Genomic DNA, 13,506 nt, shown 5'->3' on the forward strand with positions numbered 1-13,506 from the left:
TAATAGAAAAAGCCACTTTTAAGGGGGATTTTTTTTTTTTAATCCACACACTTTGCTGGAAACCTTTAACATAAAGATTGATAGCAAGTTGGAAAAATTGCAGGGGAAAACAGAAAGACATTACTGATAGTAAGGAGTATAATTTGATTTTAAAGCACCCCCATCAGCTACCAGTGGGAGCACTGAAAGGGCTGGAGGGCTTTGGAGTGGAAGTGTGCAAATGGAAGATAGCTGTTTCAGGAAGACAGAAACAAGAACCAAAATTTGGGCTAGAAAAACTCATTACAAAGTTTCTTATTATAAATGAAGAGAAACATTGCAATCCACTACCAGCCAAATCCACAGGCTTATATCTAACTTCTGTTCACATAAGGTATATGCCCAGAATTTTTTGTCAAATGCCAGACAGACCCCTTCCCCTCTCATCATCATGTCCCTTTAAGATTAAGGGACTTTTATTTCCTTGCCCACAATTATATTATATTTAAGAAGACATAGAAGTGTCCAAGTTTTAAATGTTATTGTGCAACCTCCCCTCCTACAAACTACTCACTCTGCATCCAGAAAGGGTCTTAGAAAACTGGATGACACTGAGAAGACCTCTGCTTCTCCCAGTTCTCCACTAATCACAGCCTCAATGCCTTTATTGGACTTGAGATTACCAGAAATAATACAAATGTGCCTTTTATGCTAGTTTCCTTCAGGCAGCACAAATTGTCCGGGCCTCCCACGTTTCTGCGATGCCCAGGCCCAAATGTAAATGAGCTTTATGAACAGAGAAGCACCTCAGCTACCGACCCCCACCATCTTCTACCTGCTGTCATATTTTAGTTTTTCCATAGCACTTATCACCAACTATTCTATGTATTTTGCTAAGTTTTATTTACTAAATTGTTTAATGTATTTATTTTCTGTCCCTGCTGGAATAAAAGCTCAATGAAGTTTGGTATTTTTATTTTTATTTTTGCTATATTCCTAGTGTCTAAGACAGTGTATGGTTCATAGAGGCACTTGGTAAATATTTCTTGAACTAGCAAATGTCAGCTTACTCCTGTGTATATTTAGAATTTGGGTAAAAACATGTCTATGAAGTACACTATTGTATTAATGTGAATGAATCATATAACTATGAAAACTGGTAAAAACAATCGGACAAATTGGGCTCCAATCTCAGTAATAAAAAGTGAGTGAAAATGATATGTGTCCCTTCTGGATGGAACATGCTATAGACAGCAGGAGATGCTACAATACTCCTTTCTCAATGCCTGCTGGGCAAAAGCATGAATCAAGATGGATCCTTTGTCAACTTGGTTCTGAGAGTGACTACAGTAAGCAGAGACATCCGCTGACCCACAGCAGACATGTAACATGAACAAGAAATAAACTTATGTCGTATTAGCCATTGAGATGTGAGACTTGTTTGTTACTGAAGTATTACATAGCCTATCCTGACTGACTCATACACTGTGTGGATTAGGAAGTTGCTATGATGATAATGTAACTATAGTGTAGAAATAATGAGGCTTAGCACACAAAACTGTAATCAAATTAAATAATGTCTATAATAAAGCACTTACCATGACCCTTTGATTTAAAGTATGTCTTCAATAAAATATAAAAAGATAGGCCAGGCACAGTGGTTCACACTTGTAATCCCAATAGTTTCGGAAGCCAAGGCGGGTGGAGCACCCGAGGTCAGGAGTTCGAGACCAGCCTGGCCAACATGGTGAAACCCCATCTCTACTAAAAATACAAAAAAATTAGCTGGGTGTAGTGGCACTTGCCTGTAATCCCAGCTACTCCAGAGGCTGAGACAGAAAAATTGCTTGAACCTGGAAGGCGGAGGTTGCAGTGAGCCAAGATCACATCACTGTATTCCAGCCTGGGTGAGAGAGCAAGACTCTGCCTAGGGGGAAAAAAAAAAAAAAAAAAAAACCATATGTAAGAGAGATCAAATACCTGTAATGTAACTGTCGCCAAGCTTTTCAGCCCTCTGAGATCACCCCTTCATTCAATATCCAAGTAAAAGGGTTCCAGTCTTTTTATACTACAGTGAATGCAGAATGCAATGTCTTCCCTAATAATCCTTCAGGAAAATAGGAATGGGAGAGATTGGAGGACATTTGTCATCGTTTTAACCAAAATGTTACTTTTGTGCTTGCCTTGGTTCTCTCTGCTCACCTTCTCTTTGATTCTACTAGCTGTTCCATCTCAATGGGATCCATTTTAGTCCAACACATGGATAATGCCTACCCCCTTCATTGGCACAACAATTCAAATCAGTGCCCTCAAGTGGTTAAAGGACCTACTACTCAGAGGGATGTGATGCATTTTGTTGTATCTACTGCAAATCCTGCAATAGTATTAAGCATATGTCAAGCATTCAATAACTACTTGTTGCTTACTCACTTGTGTGATTTATTTCTTTTTCATTTAAGTCAGGTCTCAGAATTTTTTTTTCAAAACATTAGGTAGTAGATATATTCAGTTTTTGGTCCATACAGTCTCTGTCACAACCACTCAGTTGCTATTGTAGTGTGACAACAGTCATAAACATTATGAAAACAAATGACCATGGCTATTCTGTTCTATTAATGACCAAGTTCTAATAAAATTTTATTTAAAATATAGGTAACCAATGAATTTGACCCTCAAACTATAGGACCCCTAACTTATTTCAATTATCTTCATCTCAGCAGAAAATATATACATTTAAGACATTTCCAGACATATTTTCTTCAACTTTCCTTCATTTTTGTTTATTCAACAACCTTATTGACTATCTACTCTGTCTTAGGCTCTGTGTAACATTGACCCTCACTAAGACAAGTATAACCCTGCTGGGATCTCTTTGTCCAGAGGTAAAATAGAGATGGAAGCACAGATAACAATACAATTTGGTGTGAGAAGCTCTATAATAAAATCTTTTTCAAACTGTGAACAAACGAGTACTATCCAAAAGAGTTTATTTTACCCTTCAAACCTAGAAAAAACTGAGGTGTTAATTTTTTTTTCTTAACATCTGGTTGTTTCTTACCTTAGAAAAATAGGAAGTAAAAATAATCAATAAGTATTTTCAAATAGAATTTCTCCCAATGCTTAAAGGCTATGTTAAATGACAAAACCTAGGGAATGGAAGTATCTATCAAAAATTATAATTCTGCCTTATGAGATTTAAGCAGGCCAATGTCAACCCCCAAGCAATCTGTGAAGCTATCATAGTATTACCTTATTTGAGATAGTAACCTGAACAATTTATAAACACAAAATAATTTTTGCGGTGGTACCTTCTTTTTTTCACATTTATGAAGTCATTAGCAAGCACTTTGCAGGGGCAAAGACTTGCATACCATTCCTCATTCATAGGACGCTCTGATAAACCCTTGGAGTAAGCTGAGAAAGGAGCAAGAGCTGGACTTCCGCCAGCCCCTGGCGCCACTTCTTGATGGCTGTACCAGATGCCTGAATCAACCTCAGCAGATGGGCAAGGCGTTCTTCTTTTAAATTTGAAATTATAAGCAGAAGCATAAGACAGTTCTTTGTCTTCTTTAAAGGAAAGGAAATTAAGAGGAAAGGCATTTAGAGAATAAAGAAGTAGAGGCCATTGACCTGACTTATATTGAAACATCTCAGGCAAATCCCCATTAAGAAGTTGTTTTCTTCTCAGAAATAGTGACGGCCCCACAGTCTCAGACCTATGCCCTCTTTTCCTGACTGCAGAGAAGTCTTCAGCTGATCAAAATAGAGAAGCACTCCAAAGAGACAGCTTCACCTCACTGAGTGGAGGACATCCAAACTTCCTTGGGGGACTATTTCCTCTAGACAATCTGTAGTGGCCATGACAGCACCTTAAAAAATGCCAGGGCTTAAAAAGGCAGAAAGTCAGCTTTCAGGTTTGTGTTACAAAAGGAAGGAGATGGGTTAGTAAAAATTATTCCTGGTAGACATGTATTCAGTAAGCTGACATGCTTTTCATAAGCCAATAAGCATAAAAAGTGAGATGTAATGGCATCCATTGTCTGAATTAGAAACAAGGGCATGGCAAAAGAATTTTCCAAATATGTCATGTTTTTAGATTTACCTTTTATTTTTTATTAATACATAATATATATACATATTTTCGGGTCACATGTGATATTTTGATACATTCATATAGTGTGTAATAAAGCAAATCAGGGTAATTAGGATACCCACCATCTTAAACACTTGTCTGTTCTTTCTTTTGGGAACGTCTGAATTATTCTCTACTAGCTATTTTGAAATAAGCAATAGACTATTATTTACTATAGTCACTATACGATTTATGGAGCACTATACGTATTTCTTCTTTTTACCTATATTTTTGTATCCGTTAATCAACCTCTTGAATGGGTCTAGTCTCCTTCCAATAAGGTTACTGTCTACAAAATAGATTCTTCAGAGAATCAGGTGTTCTAAGTCCTGTATTACTTTAATTGGCCTTAGGAAGATAAAATCTTTTGGCCCCGATGAAAGTTCTGTAGCTGAAATACTGCATGGATTGGCAAAGAGCTCACAGTGTATACCTCCTGGAAGTGATATTTCATCATACACTTGGCTGTAGCAGTAATTCTGCTTGTAAGTAAAGAATTTCTGTAATCTTATTGTAGCAGATGAACAGCAAGGAAGTATATAAGAAGGATATTTGATGACGCAGACCATAGACTTCAGGATGAAGTCACAGAAGATTGGCCTACTCTTGGCCTTGGATTTCTTTGTCCAATCAGCACAGCGACCTTAACTACTCTCATCTTGCCTACAGGCTTGCCCTCAAACACCATACAGAAGGCCTTTTCACTGAGTGTCCCCATGTGATGCCTCCAGACCCCATTTCAGGTTCTTGCTTGTCCTGTGCTGTTAAGCCTGATTTTTGGAATAATTATTGCTCTTTGTCTGTGTGTTTAGATATGACCTTTTCGTACCTCTCATGCTTTTTGTGTCTATCAGCAAGATTGTGAAATTTAGTTTTCCCTTTTCACTTGCTTAGCCAGACTATGATCCTGGAGGAAAAAAGAACCCAACTAAACACAGAGATTCCTGCTGGCTTCAGAAAAGAGGTGGGGGTCTATTTTTTACTCTCACAATTATAGATAATCTTTCCTCCCTGAGAGAGGACTGGGTATGCTGGCTTGAGGTTATTAAATTAGGATCAAGTTGAAGGTGGAGTCTTGAGGCCCAGGAGGAGAGGGTACACTCTTACTTGGGAGTTCAATGCTGGCATGGCTGAGAGTGCATTTCAAGTCAGAGACTTGAGAAAGATGAAAGAGAGCAAAGCCACTGAGAGATCAGACAGTAATATCCACAGCAGGGAATACACCAGAGGAGTCTTCACACCTTTACTGGCAGGGGAGACACAGGGCTCTGGTGCACAGGATTTCTTTGGGTTAAGAGTTGAAAAGCACAGTCTGTATTCACAGAGACACAGAGTGAGACTAAACCCAGACTGCTAAGAATTGGAGCCCTTTTCCATTCTCAGACACAAAACTAATTTGTCATTGATTTGCTTTTCTCTCAGCCATGTGATAACCAATTACTACCCGTTTCACAAGACTGGATAGTAACTGTAACATAAAGTTAGGGGGAACCGAAAAAGGAACTAATAGTATTAACATGGTCTGAGCCAACTTGACAACCCTTAACATCTTTCTCTCCACTCTGTTCCAAAATAATTTTGAAAAGTTTTTCACTATACTTCTCTAAGTCTCAGTTTTATAATCAGTAACATCGAGATCACAACGCCTATCTCACAGGTCATTTAAGGTTGAAAGATAATGAACATAAAGCACCCAGCCCTAGTGATGGATGGCAAGGTACATTGTGCTCAATAATGCCAGCTTTGGAAAGTATCTCTAGACTCTGTTTCTTGCCCTTATGTCTTGATCTGACAGATCCATCCTAGTGTCTCAATCTAGTGAATGGCAAACTCTGAAATTACAAGGCTGCTAGCAGAATCTCCTATAGGTACAATAGGGTGTGTGTCCTGCTAAATTTTTTAAACCTATTTGGGATTTCTTCATTTCTAATATGCTTAAAAAACTCATGAAAGGAAAGAGGCTTGGCTTCTCTTGATCTTTGGCCTTAGGACGAGTTTGCAAGTTTCATAACAGATCCATTCTCCCGCATCGAACATTTAGGATCTCACAGGCCACATGACATATCAGCATGGTGGTGTCAACAGCATCTCATTTTAGTTCACAGTAGGAAGAAAACAGGTTAGATCTGAGCAAGTTCCCAGAGAGTTAAGCTTTTGGTTTCCTCTGATTGCTAAAGTTGGGAAAATCAAAGTTCAGCCAAAGCAAAGCCAATGGAAATTATGCTATCTATATCTGGTTGGATAGTGTCACCCTAAATTTAATGTCCACCTTGTACCTTAGAACATGACTCTTAATTGGAAATAGGGTCTTTGCACATGTAATTAAGTTAAGATGGGGTCATTTTGGTTTAGGGTAGGCCCTAATTCAGTGATGAGGAAACAGACACAGAGAAGGAATGTCATGTGACAACAGAAGCAGAGATTTGAGTGATGTGTCTACAAGCCAAGGAACACCAAGGGTTGCTGGCAACCACCAGAAGCTAGGAAGAGGGAGGGAAGTTTTCTCCCCTAGAGACTTCAGGGGGAACATGTCTTTGTCAACACAGAAAATCTAGACTCCAGAACTGTGAGAGAATAAATATCTGTTAAGTCATCCACTTTTGGTAATTTCTCATACAGAAAAGTAATAGCAAGGAAACTAATACACTATTTTTAGGGGCAAACAGTTGGGAACTAGAAACCCAAAGCAGAGTTAATGAAAATATCAAGCAAATTTCAGTGGCCACTTATGATTCAAGAGGTTAGGTTAGATTTCTAGCAACATCTAGAAATAGAATGCTGAGTTGAGCCTGATTCTGAGCGAAAAGTACAGGACATCTATGCAGAAGTAGGTGAATCTGAACATTTCAGTAAGAAAAAGAGAATGGGCTGTATAAAGGGTCAAGTCCTCAGTGACTTAGAGGTAGGTCCCGATACTTTGAGACCCTTAGAAGAAGGCCTCTTAGAATCAGTAGTTTATTACCCTAAAGATGACTAAAACATTCCATCTGCAATGTGAAGCTAACTGATTACAAAGAAATAGTAATGATGATTGTGTGACTCTGATTATTAGGAAACAAATTGATTTACTGTTCTCATAAATGTTTTGCCTTGTTATTACTTTTCTGGATGAGAAACAGCCCTTTAAAATAAAAATAGAGCTTCCCTCAGCTGATGAAAGATATAATGTGACTGAATTATTAAAAGGCAAGTGTCACCAGAGTGAGCATAGGACCAAGGGCAGTCATGTTGCACTAACACAGCTGGTGCACTAGCTCTGATTCTAATGATATATTCAGCATTCAAAACATCCAGCTCTCTATTCAGATATTTATAACACTTCCTGGTTGCTTTGACGCTTTTAATAGGCCTGAATAAATCTGTAAGTATTGAAAATTTATCATCAAATGGACTACACTGTAGATAACAAAAACTCAAGTTGTATAGAGCTATATCTATTCACTTTATTTTGGCTGAAGAAAAATATTGCAGTGATTTCTTCTTAGCATCACCAGTTTAAATGAGTTTGCCTCTTCATTTAATTAATCAGGGAATCCCTCTTTAATTATGTGATAAAATCCTTTGCTAAGATGATCCTTCTGTCCACTCAGCAAAATGCTGGGAGAGTTGTTTCATCCTTTCTTCTTAATTCTTCAGGTGCAGTTTGCATTTTTATTGCTTAAGACAGTAATTCAAGGTTGAGATTACAGACAGAAGACTTAGACCCTTAAACTTTGTTCTTACACCAATAAACACCAAATTAATCCTGCAGATAAACAACATGTATAATGCAGTATGTCTCAAGTATCATTCACTCATGTGCCACCTTCACAATTTCACAATTGTTGTCATAGTTGAGTAATATCTGTATAACTTTTTCTTATTTGTAAGTTCTTTAAATCAACTTTTATTGCCTAAAAGCATTTAACTAAGAGAAAAACTATATATTACCATCATAAAAGGAAACCCAGTATCCTGGGCCAATAGTATATTGCAACTATAAAGATTAGTGCATAATTATTAAATAAAAGTAGTAATCAGTGAAAAATATAAAATCACTTCACCTTTCTCCAATATAGGAGTGGCATCATTTTGGAAATAATGCCTGCTATGGTTTGGACATAGTTCCTTTGGTCCTGTCAAGTCTCGTGTTGAAATGTGACCCTTATGTTGGAGGCAGAGCCTATTGGAAGGTGTTTGAATTGTGAGGTTGGATCCCCCATGAATAGCTCAGTGCCATTTTTGTGGGAGTGAGTGAATTCTTATTCTTAGTTCCCAAGAGAACTGGTTGTTGTAAATAGCCCGGAACTCTCTGGCTTTCTCTGCCTTCCTCCCTCTCTCGCCACGTGACACACCAGCTCACTTTCACTTTCTGCCATGAGTGGAAGCAACTTGAGGCCATCAGAAGCAGATGCTGGCATCATGCTTCTTGTATAGCCTGCAGAACTGTGAGCCAAATAAACCTCTTTTCTTTATAAATTTCTAAGCCTCAGGTATTACTTTACAGCCATACAAACAAACAGTGCCCAATTTTAAGAATCCCTGGACTGAAAGTAACAAGACATCTTACTAGTTACCTGAACAATGAACAAATGACTCCCTACTTTCACCATCTGTAGGACACAATTTTATCTATAAAACAGAGATTGAATTAGAATCAGTAACACACATTCATCCCTCCACTCTCACCTCATGTCCATAACAGACATGGCTAATTCATCAGAGCAATCTTTCCTGGGTGAGAATGACAGACACTTCTCCACAGTTCTCTCCCTACTCCCTCTCACCTTTGTCTTTTCATTAACATTCTTACCTCGTTAAGATTTTTCCAAACTTGGGAGAGAAAGATATTTTTATTCAGTCCCCTCTTGTCTTTCAGCTATTGCCCTATTTCTCTTTTCCCATCCAAAACAAACTTGAATGAGTTTTCTTGTCTGCATTTGCTGTCTCCACTTGCTTATCTCACTCTTCACGCTAATCCAATGCAGTGTCATCACTCACCACTGCATCTAAGCAGAACTGACTTAGGTCACCAAAGATCTCCTTGTCTTAAAAGTCAATGAACATCTCTTTGTCCTTATCTTACTTGACCTCTCAGCTGCATGTGAAATATTAACCTACCTGCCTTCTTGAAATACTCTTTTCCCTCTGATTCCAAGATACTATGCTTTTCCTCATAGTTCTCTGGCAGCATGTACTGAATATTTTTTTCTTGACCTTAGAGCTAGATTCATTTTCTACCTTTCTCCAAGTTGATCATCTTCTAGGAGGCTAATCTATCTGTATGGACAGCATCAATGGGCTTCCTTGTCACCTGGCTTCCCATTGATTTGGCCACTGTAAGGCAATTGCTCCCCCTTCCAGAGGGAAGCCTGGAAGGGGTTGAGCTCCTCTACGAAGGCCACGGCTCCTGTCCAGCAGTCCTCTCCTGAAGCTACAGTCAGAGCCTCAGCTCTATCTATGTTTTGGTATTCTAAATTTTGGTATTCTCTCCCTTCCCTTGCCCCTTTCAAACCTAGGGAGCATATTTCCACCCACCTTGCTATCACACTATCCATTGTTGGTTTCCCTAAACTCTCTTTCATTAATCTCCCTAATTACCCCATTTGCCTGTGCCATTTTTTTCTCCTAGAACTGTGATTATCTATTCTCTCTAGATTCCTGAACACATTTTTATGAAGTGTCACATAAATGTGACACAAATGCATACTTTTATGTTCTTAGAACTGTAAAATGATGAATGCTTCATTTCAAAACTTGAAATGTATTATTAAATTTACTTTGTGGTGCTGTTTTAATCAATGGATTCAGGTGTGTGTTTCCAATAGGTGCAAAGACAAATCAATAGTCTTGGCAAATTTGGTGTGGATTTCTTATTGTTAGGATGGTATACAGGAGTAGGCTAAAAATAATCTACCTAAAATGTTGGTTTCTAATTTCTGAAACCTGTAAATGTTACGTTATATGGAAAATGCGCATGTGAGAGATGTACCTTTCAGCAATAACTTAAGCATACATTCTGAGAATGACTCTGTATGGCAAACACACCTGACAGCAATAACTTGATACCCTCAGATTGACCCTGTGGTCTAAAAAGAATGTGTGTTGAGTCCAAAGCTAAGGAATCTGGAGTGGCCAAACCGGAGATTCATTCCTTATCTATAAGGAACATCTGAATCCCCAGCCCATCCCATGGAACATGGGCCATACAGGGGATCAAAACCCTTTGTTTTGGGTTAAATGAAGGTTGTGAGGTATAGGCTGATATGAGAAAGGTGCTAAGTGAAAATGCCACATAAACTGCATTTTCTTTTTTTTGGCGGGGGGGGGAGGATGGAGTCTCACTCTGTCACCAGGCTGGAGTGCAGTGGCACGATCTTGGCTCACTGCAACCTCCGCCTCCCAGGTTCAAGCGATTCTCCTGCCTCAGCCTCCCAAGTAGCTGGGACTACAGGCATATGTGCCACCACGCTCAGCTACTTTTTGTATTTGTAGTAGAGACGGGGTTTCATAGTATTAGCCAGGATGGTCTCAATCTCCTGACCTCGGGATCTGCCCGCCTCAGACTCCCAAAGTGCTGGGATTACAGGCGTGAGCCACCACACCCGGCCTAAACTGCATGTTTTTTACAAGTGGTAGCTGTTCTTTTATCCAGCCCATTGACACTGGATCACCCTGTACATAAGTTTCTTCAATAAACCCTGTAACTCATTCACTGGCTCTAGGTCTCTTCTTCAGCCTGTCAAACAGGGTGTCACTCCTATTGATGTCAGCAAGGGTCTGGCATGACAAAGGCTCTTTTCAGATGTGATTAAGAATCTTGAAGACTTTGAGGGATCATTTCTATAGTTTGTTACTAGAGAAGGTTCTCTGAATATGTAGAGCACCAGAAATCACAAGGAAAAAGCGCAGCATTCTCTCCTGAGCATGAAGCCAGTTTTCAGTGTTGCTTGGATGTAACTGCCTTCTGCCCTTGAAGATCATTCTTCTCTCCTCCCTGGAGAGTAAGAGGGAGAGGAGGCAGTCTGAGTGGTTTTCTGAAAAACAAAAAAACAAACAAAAAAGAATCTTGAGATGAGGAGATTATCCTGATGGGTCCTTAATACAATCAACAGTGTCCTTGTAAGATGGCAGAAGAGGGAGATTTTGACTACAGACAGAAAAGGAGTTGGTGATGTAAACTCAGAGGCAGAAATTAGAGTGATGTGGCCACAATCCAAGGAATACTGGCAGCCATCAGAAGCTGGGAGACGTGAGAAATGAATTCTCCTCCAGAACCTCAGGGAGAATGTGGCCCTATGAACACCTTGTGCTCAACCCAGTGATGCTGATTTTGGACTTATGGCCTCCAGAACTGTGAAGAAATAAATTTCTGTGAAGTCATCAAGTTTGTTTTGGCAACCATAATAAACTAATACACAGGCCATATCTGTAACTCTGACGTATTTAAGGCCTTGGGCTCAATGTTCTTCATTAATACAAGGCACATATGAATGTATACAAATGTCTCATTTCACTGTAAAACATCAGTCTCCATCTCAGCTGTGGGCAAAGTGTGCTCATGCAATGGAAGAAAATGCACATGGATTTCTGCATAAGAAAAGATATTTTATTTTTCAAAAAAAATCAGATTACAAATATAAGTTCATTTCTAAAACATAATACAATATACAATGTCATATACACAATATACAATAAAGACAAAAATAAAACCCATCACTTAGAGATAATCCCCATTTTTTAAGAATTTGGCATATTTCCTTTCAAACATCTTTCTCTGGCTACACGCACACCCACATACACACATGCATGCATACCCACCATGCTGTATCATGCAAATTGGATCATGCTATCTAAATCTAAGATGTTTTGTAGTTTGCCTTTTCTACTATTATTTCATGGCATTCCTTTCCAGTTAGTAAATATGTATATATCATCCTTTTTAATGACTCCATAACATTCTATCACATTGCTAAATCCTAATTTATTTAATGACCATTTTCTTGGCATTCAATTTCCAAATTTTATATTCATAATCATCCTATGTATGTATATCTCTGAACTCGACTGAGTATTTTTTCTGATATAAATTGCTAGAAGAAAAACTGCTAAGCCAAATATGAGCACATTTATAATACTGACACATACTGCCAGATTGATATTCCAAATTTTGTACTACTTTACACTACAAAAAAAGTATAGTCTTAAGATTTAAGTTTCATTGGTTGCAAAGAACAGAAAGCATGCTAAATAAAGGAGAAAAGAGAAGTATTAAAAGGATACAGGGCCAGGCACAGTGACTCGCACATGTAATACTAGCACTTTGGGTGGCCAAGGCAGGAGGATTGCTTGACCCCAGGCAGGAGTTTGAGATGAGCTGAGGCAACATAATGAGACCCTGTCTCTACAAAAAAAAATTTTTTTTTTTAATTAGCCAGATGTGGTGGTGCACACCTGTAGTCCCAGCTACTTGGGGGATTGTGGTAGGAGGATCCCTTGAGCCTGGAAGGTCAAGGCTGCAGTGAGCTGTGATTCTACCACTGCACTCAAGCCTGGACAACAGAAGTAGACCCTGTCTCAAAAAAATAAAAATAATAAATAATAAATAATTTTAAAAGGATATTGAAGTAGTTCATAGATACAAAAAAAGGGCTAAATGCCAAATCAGGGGCTAGGTTCCTCATACTCTTTCCAGAGGCCTTCCTGAAGGTGATGCTGATCCATCCTCCTCTTAGCTCTTTGTGATTTAAATTCCCAAAAGACAGAATAGGATTGGAAGAGCTTGGCACAAGTGCCCTCTCCCTGACCACTCATTGCTTCCTGGGCTGCATTTTGATTGGCCATTTCTTACCATAGCTTATGGCAAAGAGAAAATTGCATGTCTCCATAACTTGCACTTGAAAGAGAAACCATTACAGGGATGCAGATTACTTTATGTTTAACCTTGAATTAATAACAACAATAGCTGTAGAGAGTTTTTGAAAAGTTACCTATCAAGGTGGGATACCTGAGGAGATGCGGAATGACATCAAGACTCCTGGAAACATCAGCAAACATCAGCAATAATGTGGAACCTGAAGTCCAACGAAAGTGAACATTTCCCTGAGTCATACCTGTCAGGGATTTCCCAAGCTACACTCTGCATTCGGTGTAGTCTGATGTTTGTGGTCATGCTTATGTTATATACTGAGCAAACCATGGGGACTAGAGCCAAAGCCCTTCTTACAGACTGTTGCCATAAGAAATCAGATTTCTTTCTAGATGGGCTTCCTACTAGACTTTGTAGGGGATACAAATTTGGCACAAACATTATTCTGAACCTCATCTCCATTATAAATATTTAACCCTCTTTTGTATTTCATCACTTGGATGAAAAAGGCACATCAAATTTTACTAACCTCCCTCCCCTACTAAAC

At 38.8% G+C, this 13,506-nt stretch overlaps 1 non-coding gene across 1 annotated transcript; it reads left to right on the plus strand.

The window, feature by feature from the left end:
- The first annotated feature begins 10,910 nt into the window (after positions 1-10,910).
- LOC112132972 (small nucleolar RNA U3) lies at positions 10,911-11,124 on the plus strand. The gene has a single exon (XR_002914662.2). It is a non-coding gene; the product is annotated as a small nucleolar RNA U3 (small nucleolar RNA).
- Positions 11,125-13,506: the final 2,382 nt, after the last annotated feature.

The sequence above is a fragment of the Pongo abelii genome, chromosome 2 (genome assembly GCF_028885655.2).
Source record: "Pongo abelii isolate AG06213 chromosome 2, NHGRI_mPonAbe1-v2.0_pri, whole genome shotgun sequence".
Taxonomy (NCBI): domain Eukaryota; kingdom Metazoa; phylum Chordata; class Mammalia; order Primates; family Hominidae; genus Pongo; species Pongo abelii.